Below are 14,777 nucleotides of genomic sequence, written 5' to 3' on the forward strand. Positions count from 1 at the left end.
CTTGTGAGTATGATGCATTTGATCCTTTCTTTGGTTCTTAAGCAACAGTGGCTCTCCTGAATGTTCTCCTGTGGCTTGAGTCTCAGACATCTAGGATGTGAACTAATCTGTTCCTTTTTTTAAAATTTATTTTTTATTTTTGGTTTACAACATTAAGTTCCACAAGTTTTTGAGTTCTAAATTTTCTCCCCTTCTCTCTTCTCCCCCCTCTCCCCCAAGACAGCATGGAATCCGATATATCTTTTACGTATGACTTATTAAATATAAAAATTATTAAATATTAAATATAACTTATTTACACAATAGTCAAATTGTAAAGAAGAATTATAACCAATGGAATGAATCACGAGAAAGAAGAAACAAAATCAAAAAAGAAGAAAAAATAGAGAGCAAATAGTTTGCCTCAATCAGCATTACGACTCCATAAGTCTTTCTCTGGATGTGCATAGCTTTTTCCATCATGAGTCTTTTGGAACTGTCTTTGAACCTTGTATTGCTGAGAAGAGCCAAGTCCATCAGAATTAGTCATCATAGATACCAGGTGTCTTTAATCATGTATAATGTTCTCCTGATTCTGCTCCTCTCACTCAGCATCAGATCATGTAAGTCTTACCAGGTTATTATGAAGTCTGTCTGTTCCCCATTTCTTATAGCACAATAGTATTCCATTACATTCATATACCACAACTTATTTAGCCATTCCCCAATTGATGGGCATCCCCTTGATTTCCAATTCCTTGCCACCACAAAAAGAGCTGCTATAAATATTTTTGCACATACAGGTCCATTTTCCACTTCTTTGATCTCTGTGGGATACAGCCCTAGAAGTGGTATTGCTGGGTCAAAGGGTGTGAACATCTTTATAGCCCTTTGGGCATAGTTCCAAATTGCTCTCCAGAATGGCTGGATCTGAACTAATCTATTCTTGAAGAGGCTAGTCACTCATGATTTCAGAGAAGTCCAAAAGAAGCTGGTAGTTCCTAAACTGAGGCTAGTCACTATTTAACAACATGTCTATATTCATGCAATTGGTAAATGTGGAAAATGAGTTTGGAAGCTGAACCTTTGATCTCCAAGTCTAGGGCTATTTCCTCTATTGTTTCAAAGTTAAAACAGAGTAAAAAGAATTGGAAGAGGCAGAAGGCATTTTCTGTTTGTGTCTGGAGGTTTGAAGAAGGTGCCGCAGGGAAGGAAGGCAAGACAGGCCACTTAATCTTTGGGACTGTGGAATAAGTTTGAGGTTCTTTCTGTAAAGGGGAGAGAGCAACTTCTTTTGTTCCATGGAGATATGATGAGATTCATAGGTGTTTCAAGTAATGTTCAGTATTGAGTATAGAGAAAACATGTTGTTATTAGGAAGATGAGAAAAGTTATGGTGGTTGATAACTTCCTGATGAGGGGTCCAAAGGTGGCCATGTGATGACTTAACATGGATAATTAGGATGTATGTTATATTCCCTAGTTATATTTCCAGAATTTAATAGAGAGGCTTGAGACCCTTGTGAAAGCTGAGGACCATTGCTTACTTCTAGAGATTCTTATAGGGACAAATATTATAGCCAGAAGGAATCAAGGAAGCGTTCCTGGTGATTATGAAGTCTTAGGAAAGAAACTGACTTCCTTGGATTTCTAAGTAATGATTTTGTCACTGGCACTGATTGGAGTAGAGGGTTACATTAGAGAAAGCTAGCTATGAGAGACAAAAAAACCTAAGACAATGGTATGCAAGAATGGGATTTGGATTTTTGTACCAGGGCTTCAGGTACAGGGTTATTCTGAGGAAAGCACTTCATAAACCAATCTATGCCAATCTGAGTTATTTTTTAAAAAACATTAATGAATATTTTATTGATGTACCAACATACCAACCGACAATTTGAAGGGGTGATAGTATGCTAATACTATCCATTTCCTCAAAGAATATTCAGTGCATCTGAAATATCTTTCAAGTGACATGATGCCTTAATAAATTTAGGAAATGGATTTCTCTTTTCACGTTACACCTTTTTTTTTTTTACTTCATATTCCTCACAAAATCCCCATCTTTCTTAGTAGAAACTGGTCTCAGTGACTATCTTCTCTTCAAAAGGGGAGATCTTTCCAGTGCCCAATTCACCTCAATGCCTGTTTTCTGAAGCAGCAAGGCTATGGAAAAATAAGACCACTCTGTCTATTCTGATCTGACGAAGGAGCATTCCATGACTCTCTTCTTTCCATTCATTGTTTCCACAATACAGAAGACAAATCTGGTACTGGTATAGGCCATATTTAGGGTAGCAGAACCTGCTCTAGCATTAACTTTGACAATTTCTGTTCTATCCTCTTGGATTTTTCCTGTCAAGGTTTTCAACTGCTCCTCAGGAAATTCCACTTTAAGTATGCATCAGGGAGGTGATGATCTTTCCTGCATGGTCACCAATGATGAGGACATTGACTCAAGCTGGATCTAAGCCCTTCACTTCTGCAACAGAAGTATTTGCTCTGATGATATCCAGTGTTGCTCCACCAAAGACTTTGTTGAGAATTACACGCAGCTTTTTTTTTTTTAAATTTCAGATGTGATTGGGATATTAGAGTCGACCAGATTTGCGACAATACAGACCATGGCTTTTGGGCAATGTTTGGCAGAGGCATCAAGCAGTTAGAGCAGTAACAATTATAGTATTGGTGTTGAAAAGGGCATCAGGAATCATTCCTGGCTTTTTTGGGGACTCCTGCAGGAATCACAACAATACCACAGCCTTTCAAGCAGTCTGCTTCCATGTAACCCTTCATAGTCTCTGGTCTCAGTGTGGCTCTGATCAGCTGCTATGCCAGGTGTATGTCAAAAAGTATTAGATGGCTCACTAAAAGGCTATTCTTCAAGAGAAGTGAAAGGAGTCATCCAATTCCTCTAATAGCACCTAGCACATCTACGTTAGCATTATTCTGTGCTGGGATGCTAAGACCATTGAGTGGGTGAAGAACAGCAGTGTTAAGGCAACAAGAGAGGGCCCAGATTTGGTGTGGGGCAGAAGAGAAGCCTGTCACAAATATGAGTTATTATCAGCGAAGAAAGGAATAGAAGAGTTGTGATGGCGATAATATACTAGATTATCCTGTCAGATGGAAGAAACGGAATATGAGTTCCAGAAAGAGATGAGAAGCCCAACAGGGAGGCATGATATAGTTGTGATGGGGGAATCTCAATTCTTTGAGCATCTCTTAGAGCTCTTTTTCAGAGAAAGTTTTGATTTTGGAAGGTTGATTTCAAAGAGGTCATAGATTGGAAGGAGGCTCAAGTGAAATGGGATGCTCTCAAGATAAATGTAATGATACAAACAAAAATCATTCTGATGAGGAAGAAAAGGGGGAACTATCTAAAGAGAGAGTTATGGATGAACAAGTAGCTCACTAACCAATTAAGATTTTTAAAATATATGTATAATTTAAGACTGAAGCAAAGGCAGATAACAGGATGAATTAAAAAAAAGTAGTGGTACAGTTCTATGAGAATGCTGTCAGGAACATTATCTCAGAACAGCTGAGGCTAGTAATGAGGCTAAGGACAATTAAAAGGACTTTTTACAAAAGCTGTGTAAAAATCAGAAAGAGATCAATATTCAAGAAAACTTTGGAGACACTTGCAGCCACTAGGGGTAGCAGCTGAGTCTGGCACTTACATCATGCCTCGGAACTCCAGAGTTTGGGGCATGCTTGTTGGGGATGGGCTGGTTCCTGTAGCCTGCAATGTTTAGATTATGTGTTTTTTGTGCTTTAGGTCTTGAGTAAAGCCTACGTAGTTAAGCCATGCTTGTGATTGGCTTCCTTATGCCATCACTGGCACTCCACGCCCTGCCACCGCCCCCCCCCCCCAACTCTCAACTGCCTCTAGGATTAGATACGAATGCCTCTTTTAAAGTCTTTCTTAACCTAGTTCCAACCTGCCTTTCCCATTTTATACATTATTCCCCTTCCTCTACTCTATGGTGAAGCCAAACCACCTTTTTTTGTTTTTCCTCATACACGATACTATCTCTTTTCTCCACACCTTTGCACTGTCTGGCTCCCCATTCCTGGAATAAGCTCCTTCTTGATATTTGCCATTTAGAATTCTTCATTTCTTTCAAGACCTCATTCAAAAAGACCCTTTTACATGAAGTCTTTCTGATCCCAATCCCCAGCTGCTACTGCTGTCCCTTCCAAAATTAAATTATATTTATTTTGTATATATTATTTACACATGTAATACATACATATATAATACATACATACATATGTACGTATGTATGTCTCATCCAATAGAATGTAAGCTCCTTAAGGGTAGGGACTATTTGGTTTTTGCCTTTATTTCTCCAGAATGTTAGCATAGTATTTGGCATATAGTAGGTGCTTAATAATTGCTGGTGAATTGATTATTTGATGATCGTGTGATTAGGGTTCCCTGAAGTTCAGCAGACCAGGGAGGAAAGAATAGTTTTCAAGATAAGTAAAGACTTGAACTAAGATTCTAAATGGATAAATCCACCCTGACCCACTCCCTAGATTAGTAAGGCAAGCAGCTGCTTCATGCAATGGAGGGAACAGTTCTCTGAAAACCATATAGAGACTGGTGTCTTCCTCAGGTCCTTTCTGGTATTGGATATAGCACACAATTGCCAGGTGAGCATGGGTCTTACTAGTGCTTCCTTCTTATTGTTGAAAGGGATAATACTAGGGGCAGCAGTGCCCCACGATGTGTTAAACATATTGGATAGATCAGGGAAATTCTATAGACATGGGACATCTGGGTTTTAGCCAGATATTTGACAATCTCTCATAATATGCTTGTGGACAAGATGAAGAGATATGGGTTAGATGATAGCGTGTTTTTGTTTAGTCATTTCCAGTTGTGTCTGACTCTGTGACCCTATCTGAGGTTTTCTTGGCAAAGAAAGTGGTTTGCCATTTCCTTCTCTGGCTCATTTTTATAGGCGAGGAAATGGAGGCAAACAGGGTTAAGTGACTTGACCATGGTCACACAGCTAGGAAGTGTCTGAGGCCAGATTTGAATTCATGAAGATGAGTCTTCCTAGCTCCAGGCCCAGTGCTTTATCCACTGTGCTACCCAGCTGCGCTACATAATAGTATAGTTAGATAGATTCAGATTGTTTGAATGATTGGATCCAAGGAGTAGCTATTAATGTATAGATAAATGTCATCCGGCAGAGAGATGTCTAGTAGAGTGACCCAGAGATCTGCCACTGACCTTATTCCCCTCAGTCAAATGTAAGTTCTCTGAGGGAAAGGGCTATTTTATTTTTTATCTTTGTAGTCCCATTGTCTGATGATACAGTGCCTGGAACTTAGTATTTAATAAATATTAATTGAATTGAACCCCATTTTACAGATGAGAAAGCGGGGTTGAGCTTACGTTACTTATCCAATGACACTCAGTGAATAAACAATACTGGGATTTGAACCCCAGTCTCCTGACTTCAAGACCAGTGCTTTCTCCACTACACCATACTACTTTTACAGAAAGGGTCTTATTAATGTTTATTGTTGTGAAAGTGCAACATGGTTTCAAATTTCTTTTTTCAGTAGCAGCTTCCTAAAAGGCCATGAGATGGTGATACAACTCCATGGAAGTGGGCCATATTTTTTCTTTCTACTGTAAAATGAAATATGATACTTTCTACTTTCCAGATCAGGAAATTTAGGTTTCCTATTGAAAATGAGGAAAAGACACAGTTTCAAAAATACCTATATACTTACAAAATTTTAGGTAGGAATTAAAACACTCTCTAATGAATTCTGATAATGTTTGTCTTTCTTTTTTTCATTTTTTTCACTCTTAAGAGTCATATTTTACCCTCAGGATAATATTAATAAAATAATTAGATATTTGCTGCTCAGGTACTGGGCCATATTAGGTCTCCATATTGCACCCTTATTGTGGCAACTAGGTGGTCAAGTGGCTAGAGTGAAGGACTTGGAGTAAGGAAGACCTGGGTTCTAATGCTGCCTCACATACTTAGTTTTATGATCTTGGGCAAGTTGCTTAACCTTTCTGTGCCTTAGTTTCCTCATCTGTAAAATAGGGATAATGATAACCCCTACTTCAGAGGGTTGTCATGCGTTATGAGGATCAGTTGAATTCAGATATGTGTAAAGTGCTTCGTAAACCTTAAAGCACTATATAAATGCTAAATATCATTACCATTATTATTATTATTATTACATCTGTCTCTACCTCCTGTCAGGATCCCTGCCTGACTAAAAGAATGACTGGATCACCAAAGACAAAGCATCTCATGACAAGCTGTTAGGAACAGGACCAACTAGCTCAAAGCGAATTTGAGGAGCACTGATCTTCTGCTCGAAGGACATGGTTCTACCTTCGGACAGAGATACCAAAAGATTCCTAGGCAGGGAGGATCTTTCACAAGGGGGCCAAAGTTCTGTTTTTAAAGGTGAGAACCACATTGTCATAGTGGAAAAGGCCCTGGTCTTGGAGTCAGAAGAAATGGATTCATATCCCACCTCTAAAACCTACTCTCAGCTATATAAACGTTCCTGAGCCTCAGTCTTCTCCTCTGCAAAATGGGGATGATAATATTTGCCTTACCTACTTTATAGGTGTGTTATAGAAAATTGTTGTGTAAACCTAACAGTGGTATATAAAATGAGAGGTTTCATTCTCATCATTCCTGTGGTAGACTAGGATGAAAGGTCTCTGGCGACAGAAGAATCTTGCTAGGATAAGAATATGCTTAGAGTTTTCTTTGATTCTGCAACCAATGTAAGGAACTAGACCAGTCACACTAAAAGGAAGGCTTATCGCTTTCCTCTTAGTTGTTAGATTTATTCCATATTTTCATATTAAATATAATGTATAAGTATATTACATTTAAATATTAATTATGACAAATTGTTGTATGGAGGTACAATGTGTTATATTTGTTAAATAAAATTTTAAGTACTCCAATCAATTGAAAAACCTAGAATGGCTAAAAATGGCTAAATTTTAATTTGTGTGGCTCTGACTATAAGCTTCATGACTGAAGAGCCTTGAACAGTGTGTTTTAGTGTACAAACATTTTCCACCAAATGAAGACATTTACTAAATAAAAGAAAGCATTAAAAAAAGTCCATTGTAGGTAGGCTCCAGACAGTCACTTGCATTCTCTTAGCAGAACTGGTTAAGAAAAGTCTCAATTTAAAATTTTACTTTGTCAAGAAATAAGTCAAATGTATATGGATGGTGCTTAACATACAGTATATCTTATATTGAGCCCATTAGGACTACCTACCACAGGGCTTTACTCATAGCATGTTTATTATATGAATGAATGTATAAAGTGATTGCATGTTATGGTCCATTACTGAAAATTTTTCTCTATCCTTAGCCGAACTACTTAGAAAGCTAGGTCCTGGGAAAGCTGATAGAGTTCTGCCTTTGAAGTCAGGGAGACTTCATTTCCTGCCTCAGGTACTTCCTAGCTGGGTGATCCTAGGCCTCAGTTTTCTCATCTGTATAATGAAGATAATAATTACATCCACTTCACAGGGTTATTGTGAGAATCAAATGAGAAAATATATGTGAAGTGCTTTGCAAATCTTAAAGAGCTCTACAAATGTTAACTGTTATTTCTATCATAGAGCTGACAGTGTGTGGAGTTCAGGATATAGGCTAGAAGGTTGTTGTTGGGCTTTTTAGCTTGTTTGCTTGTGATTTGCTTTTTTTCTCCTAGAATTGGCTAATAGAAAAAAAATCAAGATAATTGAGAATTCTGCTTAGTTGAGTTTCCATTAATCAAGGTTCCACTGTGTTATCTTGTGCACAGCAGAGTAGAGCATACAAAAGCAAGCTTATTATCCTCATTACTTTATTTTAGTTAAACATTATGACATATCAGTTGAAATTTCCCTAGTGACCACCATCAGTTTAAATAAACTGGAGTAGATGTTGTCACCACATCTTAGGGTTTACTTGACTTTGAACTATTCAAATTTCATTTTTCTTCCTTGGGAAGCAGGGAGTTGTCACAGTTCTATTTGAAGTAAGGTGGCTTTTAAATGATTTGTTTTCCTCTTGACACAGTAAATACAATACAAAGCTATTTTGTCACTGTTCCTCACATCATGGGTTATGCTCTTAGCTCTAAACATCTGTCCTGTCTTTCTTCATTTTACTATACTCAATCTTGCTTTTAACACTATCAAATCTAGCATTCTTTTAGGATATTTCCCCTTACTTATTTTAGCTAATGTCTCTTGCCTTTTCAAACCTGTGAGCCTATTATTCATACCAACTATAATCAAGCACATAAAGTTTACATAGTTAATAACTTATTTAGTTCTCTAGAAGGAAATTCAAGGACATGCATGCTTACATATTTTAGGTATAGGACTTAAAATACTTTTATTTTAAAAATACTGATTAATACCCTCTCTGCACCATTTTATTTTTTTAACCCTTGGAACTTTTACTGACATCTTTATTTTCCATCCCATTCATTTCTGAATGTCCCTTCTTCTTCCCTACCCATACAGTCTTTCCTTGCAACAAAGATTAAGGAAGAGAAAAACAATCAATTCAGCAAAACCAATCAACACATCAGCTATTTCTGACAATATAAAATGTCCTACATCCAGGGTATTCCACCTCTGAGGTGAAGAGAACCCCCCCATCATTTTAAGTTGAAATAATTTTTTCTCTCCTCAAAATAAAAGTATTAGTGAAAGAGTAAGGATTGAAAGTTATTAAACTAACCACATCATTCAGGTCTTTGATATAATAGGGAGCTTTGGGGAGTATCTGGTATCTTTGAGGAGAAAGATCTGGGGAGAGAATTCCTTTGGAGAAAGAGGAAAGAAGGAGTAGCACCTTAATCTCTTCCTTCTGCTGCCCTTGACTTTGTTAACTTTGAAGGGTTGAAGGATGTGGATTTCTCATAGGTGGCTTCCCAGGAGTACCAGGGACTGGCAGCAGTGTCTTCGCTGAGAGTAAACTAGACACGCTGAGGCAGGGATATGCTGGAGTAAACTTTAACCAGTTGGGAGGTCCATTGTTAATTTTTAACATGAGCATTTACAACTCAAAAATCGTTGCCACAAATCAGGACTTGATTTATTGTTGTTGATTGTCTAGACTTAAGAAAATGTTAATAATGCAGATTAAAATTAAAAGTATATATATATATATATATATATATATATATATATATATATATATATATATATACACATCACTCCCTACCCCTAGCCCCTATCCTGGTTGTTCAACTTTTACCTAGATGGCTCTATAAAAATTTTTTGGGCTCAGCGGGAGTACAGTAGAAGGCTCAGGGAATGAAGTCATCACCAGACTGGAGGTCTTATGGCTATAGACTGTTGCTAATAATAATAACTGCCATTTACATAGAGCTTTAAGGTTTTCAAAGTACTTTATAACATTTATTTCATTTAAACCTCATACTACCCTTGCAAGGAGGAAAAGCAGCTTGAGGATTCTACAAGAAGCTCAGCAGAAAGCTAGACCATGCCTAACAGGGATTTTGTAAGGATTTCATGAAAGAAAAAAAGACTTGCAGGAGCTGTGAGTTACCCCCTCTGCTTCAGGTACTGAAAGCTTGAACCTACTTTTCCTTAGGGAGAGTGTATCACAGACTTTTGGGGAAGATTTTTGTACCAACTGTTCATATTATGCCATTTTAGTAAATATTCCTTTCTAGAAGCAAATTAAGGCTTGCTGATTAATTGATAAAAATTGATAATCATGGAGAGAGGCACACTAGAGGGAAAGACAGTAGAAAGAGGACTGCCCTCCCCACCCCCACCCCAGGGTCCTCTAGAAGTGGTGTCAAACTCAAATAGAAACTGAGGTCATTAACCTTGTACAACGATCCCTGGGGTTGCATATCGATTTAGACAACCACAAAATGAACATTATTTATTGATTATATTCTTTGCTGTTGTTAAATATTTCCCAATTGCATTTTAATCTGGTTTTGACTACTCTGGAGTGTTGGGGCAGCAATGTGTCCTGTGGGCCTCTATTTGACTTGCTGCTCTAGACCTTTGAGACTAGAAGTAGCAGCTGCTCTCTGAGGACCCAGACTGGAAGTCTGGGGAATACCTGCAGAGCAACACTATGTTACTCCGTAATTTGGCCTCTCTGGCATTGGCAAATCTTGAAATTACATTTTTGTCATATCCCTGTCTGTGAAGGTGACTGGGTTATCGAATCAAGTTCCTGTCCTCAGACCTTGGACTTCTGAATGGGAAGCATCTACCATATCCAGCCTAGGCCCAAACGTACCTTGCCACTTCCTGGCCATGTTCACACCATGTTGCTACATGTGTACCCTCTTCTTTCCTCCTCCACATCCCTTTCCAATTTCAGCTCTGTGAACAATCATCAAATCAGCAATATCATTCCAGGACAATCAGTTGCCCTATGGTGCCCATCACTGTCTCTGACTTTCCTGTCTGAAACATTCCTCCTTAACCATGATTCCTCATGTGTGTTTTCTTACCCTGCTTGTTGGTATTTGTATCCCCAGCACTTAGCGCAGTGCCTAGCAAGTCAAATCACGACAATAAACAACAGCTCCTTTTAAGTGTCAGGCTGAGTTCCTAAAAGGTTCCTGACCTCAAGGAGCTCACAGTCTAATGGTGGAGACAACGTGTAAACAGCTATGAACCAAAAAAGATATGTTGGATGAATTGAAAATAATCCCAGAGGAATGATACTAATTTTGACCAGCACATAGTAAGTAAATAAATTATTTTTGTATCCGTATAGTAAGTTTTAATAATTGAATTCTTTTTTATTCATTCGTTTGTTTCTAGACAAAAAAATTATAAGCTGACGTGAATGAAGATAAAACAACACAGGGCCTAGGAAAAGCATGATGCCATTGCCGCATAATATCATATAGCAAAACAACCAAAGACTATCTAGTCTGGAGAAACTAGGTAACTTGTAAAATCCATATCTAATTTCCACAGCTTCTGGACTGTGAGCAACCGCGCATATAGGTTAACTAAGAAGATTAGGGGATTGCCCTAAGGCATTGCCTTCCCTCAACTGCTAAGTTTCTCTCCTATTGCTTTGAAATTCTGGATCGTATAGTAGATAAAAAGCCAATATTAAAATATATATTATGTGGTAAAGAAGAGAGAGCTAGCCCAATTCCACACCACATCAGGACCAGAATTTAGTCTATCAGATGAGGTAGTTTTTACTTTGGAAAAGAAAGAATTGGACTATATGGGAATGGAACATAGGTCAGATAACTTTGGATTGGGTGTAGGGGATGCAGAGCAGGAGAGGTTTGGTTTGGAGGGCTTCTTAGGGAGACCAGGCCAATGGGAAGAATAGCTCTGGCAGGCATGGAGCTTGAGCACAGAGAGACTGGACATCTCTGGGTAAAGCATATGGTGAAAGGATTGTATGTAACGCAGAACTCAGATTTAGTTCTGCAATTTTGCCCAGGAGTTTGATACAACTTAAATTTTTTACAATCCCAGAATCATCAAATCTTGAACAATAGGCTGTCATAAATGGAAGATATTTCTGAAACCAATATAGATAAATGCATGTTTCTTGAGTTCAGGTTGTTTTATTTTTTGTCCTTATGTTTCTAGTGCCTAGCACAATGTCTGGCACACTGTAGACACTTTTGTTGTTGTGTTTGGTAGTTTCTATCAGGTCCGACTCTTCGTGATCCCATTTGGGGTTTTCTTGGCAAAGATACTATGCAGAGTGGTTTTCCATTTCCTTCTCCAGCTCATTTACAGATGAGGAAACTGAGGCAAACAGGGTGAAGTGACTTGCCCAGCAAGTGAATGTTTGTGACCAGATTTTAACTCAGGGAAAAGAGTTTTCCTGACTCCAGGCCCTGGATTCTATCTAGTACAGCTGCCTAGCTGCCCCAAGTAACTTAATAAACCCTTATTGAATGAATGGATGAATTCCTAAAACTAATGTTGTTATATGGTTAATGGTAGGGCCCAGGTACACATTAGGTACCTCTCCCTTATCTGGCTCATTATTATGTGCCCATGACATCATGCAACTCTGCCTCAAAAATCCAATTTATGCATGTGTCAAAAGACATTACCCATACCATTTTACCATTTTTACCTACCTCAAAGTCCTGTGGTGATGGGCAAGTGAAGAAGCATCAGGTGCAGATAAAATGGGAGCTGTAGTCACAACCCTGCATATAGGCAGCCCAGGCCATATGGACATCTTCTCACTGGACTGAAGCAACAGTGGGATTTGGCAGTCCTCTGGGTATCTAGGCAGCCTTTTTTAAGAACCACATTGCTCACCTCCAGGCATGAGGAAGGGGCTAGAAAAGGTGCCCTAAAAATTGTCTGCTTTATTTAACCTAACCCTGCTTACCACGGCAGGTAGGAATCCTATCCTGTAGTTGAAACACACAAAAAATATACAAAAAACTTTTGCAAAGATGATTCCACTCACCATTGGTACATGAAATATGTGCACACTTATGGACAACAAGAAATCCAGTAGACCTGAAAGATGAACAGCTCTTGTTGTAAGAGAACTCAGCAGGTATCACATCCAAATAGCAGCCCTGAGTGAAACAAGGATGTCAAATGAAGGCCAGCTGACCAGAGTTGGAGCTGGATACACATTTTTTTCTGGAGTGACTTTAGCAATAGGGATCACTGTGAAGCTGGCATAGGTTTCACAGTCAAAACTAATCTAGTCAACAAGCTTGCATGCCTCCCAAAAAGAGTAAATGACAGACTCATGACAATGTGATTGCCACTTGCAGGGAAGTACCATGCCACCATCATCAGTGAGTTTGCTCCCACCATGACAAACCCTGATGAGGTCAAAGAAAAATTTTATGAAGACTTGGAGACCCTCATCATTAATGTGCTGAAAGAGAATAAGCTTGTAATTCTAGGTGACTTTAATGCCAGAGTAGGCACAGACTATCAGATATGGTAAGGAGTCTTTGGGAAGAATGGAGTCAGAAACAGCAACAGCAATTGTTGCTTACTACTGAAGACTTGTGTCTCATGACCTTCTCATCGCCAACACTGTCTTCCATTTACTCCATTGGCATTTGATAGACTATGTTGTAAGCAGAAGAGACAGACAGGAGGTGATAGCGACAAAGCTAATGTGTGGGCAGAGTGCTGGACTGATCATAGACTTGTTCTCTCCAAGCTAAACATTCACCTTCAACAAAAACGACAGGCCTCAAAGCAAGATGACTACCAAAAGACTTGATGTCAACAGATTAGAGCACTTCTCCCTGCATGAATAGTCTGTTGCTAACTTGGAAGGAAAGCTGAGTGAACACATGGTTGGCAATAGTGGAACAGAAAAGGAGTGAGCAGGTTTCAGAGATTTGTTGTACAGAACCATGTTTACTCATCTGGGCCAGAACCTTCACTCACATCAAGACTGATTTGATGAAAATGAAGGAGGAATTCAGAAGCTGCTTAATGAAAAATGAGAACCCCATAGGGTTTACCAGTAGGATAATTCATCCATCTCTAAGAAGGCAGCATTTAACTCTGTCAAAAGTAAAGTGTAAGAGAAGCTGAGCGAGATGCAGGATTCTTGGCTCAGTAAGAAGGCAGATGAAATTCAGTTTTATGCTGATAGTAACAATCCCAAGTGCTTTTATGGTTCCCTGAAAGCTATTTGTGGGCTAAAGACATGTTGCATCTCAACTACTCAGTGCTGATGGAGCCACATTGATGAGTGATAAGGACATGATCCTGAAGAGATGGACTGAATGCTTCCATTGTGTTCTCAAAAGACCATCATTAACCAATGCTAAAGCCATTGACCATATACCTTAGTTGAAGTTGATTTCTAGCTGAACTTCCAGTTGAAGAAGAGGCTTTGAATACCATTAGGCTCCTCTTGTGTGGCATAGCGCCTGGTGCTGATTCTATTCCAGCCAAGCTTTAAGCTGACTGAAATCTTTGGGGTTATATGACAAGAGGAGGTTATTCCCCCAGGAGTTCAAGGATGCCCCCATTGTCTATCTCTATAAAGGAAAAGGAAATATGTTGTCCTGTGATAACCACAGGGGAATCTCTCTCTTAGTCATTGCTAGCAAAATTCTTGTCAGAGTTCTCCTTAAGAGACTGATCCTTAGCTTGGAAGATGATCTTTTATCTGAGAGTCAGTGTGGCTTCAGAAAGGGCCAAGGAATGGTTGAATGGTGTCTGCTACCCAGCAATTCCAGGAGAAATGCCAGCAGCAGAACAAAGGACTGTACGTAACATTTGTTGATCTGACCAAGGCCTCTGATACTATTAGTCATTAAGGCTTGTGGAAGATCATGGCAAAATTTGGTTGCCTGGAGAAGTTCATCAGTATTGTACATCAGCTGCATGATGGCATGCTTACATGGGTTCTGGATAATGGACAATGTTCAGTAACCAACAGAGTGAAGCAGGGCCATGTGCTTGCTCCCATGCTATTTGGCACGAAGTTTTCTATAATATTGTCAGACGCCTTCAACAAAGACAAAAAGGGCAATCAAATCAAGGTCAGTTACTACCCTGATGGTAAATTATCTAACTGGAAAAGGCTACAAGCCAAGACTAAAATGGAGGGAGAGTTGGTGCGTGACTTTCTGCAGATGATTGTATACCCAATGCAGCCTCCGAGGCGGAGATGATGAGTATGAGTATAGGCAGAGTAATTTTCTGCTGCTTGTGTTAATTTTGTCTAATAATTAATACCAAGAAAACAGAGGTTCTCCACCAGCCAGCACCATACTATCCATAAGTGGAACCATCCA

At 39.0% G+C, this 14,777-nt stretch overlaps 1 protein-coding gene and 1 pseudogene across 2 annotated transcripts in view; both read right to left on the reverse strand.

The window, feature by feature from the left end:
* ACMSD (aminocarboxymuconate semialdehyde decarboxylase) overlaps positions 1–14,777 on the reverse strand; it is an 86,268-nt gene that overhangs the window by 18,100 nt on the left and 53,391 nt on the right. The gene's annotated exons all lie outside the window — the stretch shown is intronic.
* Positions 1,977–10,304, reverse strand: LOC118840081 (annotated as a pseudogene).

This window comes from Trichosurus vulpecula, chromosome 2, assembly GCF_011100635.1.
Source record: "Trichosurus vulpecula isolate mTriVul1 chromosome 2, mTriVul1.pri, whole genome shotgun sequence".
In the NCBI taxonomy this organism is placed as follows: Eukaryota; Metazoa; Chordata; class Mammalia; order Diprotodontia; family Phalangeridae; genus Trichosurus; species Trichosurus vulpecula.